Source organism: Ascidiella aspersa, chromosome 5, assembly GCF_963924565.1.
Source record: "Ascidiella aspersa chromosome 5, kaAscAspe10.2, whole genome shotgun sequence".
NCBI classification, from domain to species: domain Eukaryota; kingdom Metazoa; phylum Chordata; class Ascidiacea; order Phlebobranchia; family Ascidiidae; genus Ascidiella; species Ascidiella aspersa.
In genome coordinates, this window is record NC_139451.1 from 11,753,962 (window position 1) to 11,757,064 (window position 3,103).

The following is a 3,103-nucleotide window of genomic DNA, read 5'->3' on the forward strand; positions in this document are numbered from 1 at the left end:
GCGAACATTGAACATATTTCGGCCGCGCGCGCGAGCAAGCGCCTGTATAGGCCGCGCGAGCGTGTGATATGCCTCGCAATAGTTCAACACCTGGCGCAATCGTGCACCTTTTTTTTACGTTAGAATTTCAAAACGGAAGACCCCAGGGACAACACTCATCTTTGCTATACTTGTGGGAGCTGACAAGCTTCGACAAGTAAAGAATCGGTGAAAAGGCGATTGGCTCGCTGGGCAGATGTTGCTGCTGCGCGAAGAGCCGAGTGTCAGTTTGTCGGGTTCTGAGCGGTCGCTTCGGCGAAGTTGTCTGGCGTGCGTTGCGCTCGCGCCGGTGTTGGCGACGTGGCGGTCGAAAGGCCTGCCGACGAAGTCTTACTCCGGCGGGTGCGACGGGGCGGTGACGGTTTTCTGAGTTCGGGCAGCCGAGCAAAGAACGAAATTTTAACGGAGAGAAGCCTTCGGGTTTCGCATCGACCGAGCGACGGCGCCGCATCAGCGGCGCCTCCTTCGTCGGCCTTTCGGGGCTACGCTAAAGTAGCTACCTGGTTGATCCTGCCAGTAGTCATATGCTTGTCTCAAAGATTAAGCCATGCAAGTCTAAGTACGAGCTCTCGTACAGTGAAACTGCGAATGGCTCATTAAATCAGTTATGGTTCATTTGATCGTACGTTTTACGTGGTTAACTGTGGAAATGCTAGAGCTAATACATGCGTGAAGCGCCGACCTCGCGGGAGGCGTGCTTTTATCAGACCAAAAACCGACCGGGCTTCGGCCCGCAACCTTTGGTGACTCTGGATAACTTTGCGGATCGCACGGTCTCGCACCGGCGACGGATCATTCAAGTGTCTGCCCTATCAACTTTCGTCGGTACGGTACTGGCCTACCGAGGTTCTTACGGGTAACGGAGAATCAGGGTTCGATTCCGGAGAGGGAGCCTGAGAAACGGCTACCACATCCAAGGAAGGCAGCAGGCGCGCAAATTACCCATTCCCGACGCGGGGAGGTAGTGACGAAAATAACAATACAGGACTCTAAACGAGGCCCTGTAATTGGAATGAGTACACTTTAAAACCTTTAACGAGTATCCATTGGAGGGCAAGTCTGGTGCCAGCAGCCGCGGTAATTCCAGCTCCAAAAGTGTATATTTAAGTTGTTGCGGTTAAAAAGCTCGTAGTTGGATTTTGGGCGCAGGCGGCCGGTCCGTCGCAAGGCGTGTACTGGCCGTCCTGGCCTCACCTCCGGTTCTCCGCCGGTGCCCTTGACTGAGTGTCGGCGGCGGCCGGAACGTTTACTTTGAAAAAATTAGAGTGTTCAAAGCAGGCGATTCGCCTGAATAATGGTGCATGGAATAATGGAATAGGACCTCGGTTCTATTTTGTTGGTTTTCGGAGCGCGAGGTAATGATTAAGAGGGACAGACGGGGGCATTCGTACTGTGCCGTTAGAGGTGAAATTCTTGGATCGGCGCAAGACGAACGACTGCGAAAGCATTTGCCAAGAATGTTTTCTTTAATCAAGAGCGAAAGTCAGAGGTTCGAAGACGATCAGATACCGTCCTAGTTCTGACTATAAACGATGCCAACTAGCGATCGGGGGGCGTTAGTTTTACGACCTCTCCGGCAGCTTGCGGGAAACCAAAGTCTTTGGGTTCCGGGGGAAGTATGGTTGCAAAGCTGAAACTTAAAGGAATTGACGGAAGGGCACCACCAGGAGTGGAGCCTGCGGCTTAATTTGACTCAACACGGGAAATCTCACCCGGCCCGGACACAGTGAGGATTGACAGATTGAGAGCTCTTTCTTGATTCTGTGGGTGGTGGTGCATGGCCGTTCTTAGTTGGTGGAGCGATTTGTCTGGTTAATTCCGATAACGAACGAGACTCTGGCTTGCTAACTAGTTACGCGACCCAATCGGTCGGCGTCTAACTTCTTAGAGGGACTAGTGGCGTTTAGCCACACGAGATTGAGCAATAACAGGTCTGTGATGCCCTTAGATGTTCGGGGCCGCACGCGCGCTACACTGACCGGATCAGCATGTGCTCGCCTTGGCCGACAGGTCTGGGTAACCCGCTGAACCCCGGTCGTGCTAGGGATAGGGAATTGCAATTATTTCCCTTGAACGAGGAATTCCCAGTAAGCGCGAGTCATTAGCTCGCGTTGATTACGTCCCTGCCCTTTGTACACACCGCCCGTCGCTACTACCGATTGAATGGTTTAGTGAGGTCCTCCGATTGGACCTGGCGCGGCCGGCAACGGTCGAGCCGGCGTCCGAGAAGACGATCTAACTTGATCATTTAGAGGAAGTAAAAGTCGTAACAAGGTTTCCGTAGGTGAACCTGCGGAAGGATCATTAACGGTCTCGCAAACGCTTCGGCGAACGCGAAACTCGGACAAGCGAGAGAAAAAGTCTTTGCTACCCGGCGCCCGACCCGCGAGGAGCGGCGCGCCGGCCGGCGATTCGGTCACCCGGTAATGTTTGCGCGTCGAGTGCCGCGGTGCCGCGCGCTCCGGCTTCAAGCGTCGGCCTGGCCGACCGCTCGGCGCGGTCTATTTTGTCACCCTATAGTGCGAGGCACTGTGCGAGCGAAACAATCGTGGATGGCTCTTGGCGGTGGATCACTCGGCTCGTGAGTCGATGAAGGACGCAGCTAGCTGCGTGAATTAGTGTGAATTGCAGGACACATTGAGCATCGACGTTCTGAACGCAAATTGCGGCCTCGGGTCAATCCCGGGGCCGCGCCCGCCTCAGGGTCGCGTTGCAAACGTTCCGCGCGGGGATTTCTCCGCGCGGCTGCTGCGGCGTCGGACGCGCGAGCGCCCGTCCCGCTCAAGACAGCACGGCACGATGCGCGACGATCGCGACCAGAATCCCGCGCGGCGGCGGCGAGTCGACCTCGAAGAGGCCAACGGCTGGCGGCTCAAGGGCGGGAATCGAGGTGCGCGGCGGCGCGCGGCGCCGACGGCGAGCGCGGAACGGGAAGAATAGTCCCGGTCCTTACTTTCGGCCTGAGGTCGGACGAGGCTACCCGCTGAATTTAAGCATATTACTAAGCGGAGGAAAAGAAACTAACGAGGATTCCCTCAGTAACGGCGAGTGAAGCGGGATGTGC

The 3,103-nt window shown here is 55.8% G+C and overlaps 2 non-coding genes across 2 annotated transcripts; both read left to right on the top strand.

The window, feature by feature from the left end:
* Nucleotides 1-536: 536 nt before the first annotated feature.
* Nucleotides 537-2,346, top strand: LOC146143742 (small subunit ribosomal RNA). Its single transcript, XR_014500874.1, has one exon. It is a non-coding gene; the product is annotated as a small subunit ribosomal RNA (ribosomal RNA).
* A 247-nt stretch (nt 2,347-2,593) lies between these two features.
* Nucleotides 2,594-2,747, top strand: LOC146143743 (5.8S ribosomal RNA). The gene has a single exon (XR_014501238.1). It is a non-coding gene; the product is annotated as a 5.8S ribosomal RNA (ribosomal RNA).
* Nucleotides 2,748-3,103: the final 356 nt, after the last annotated feature.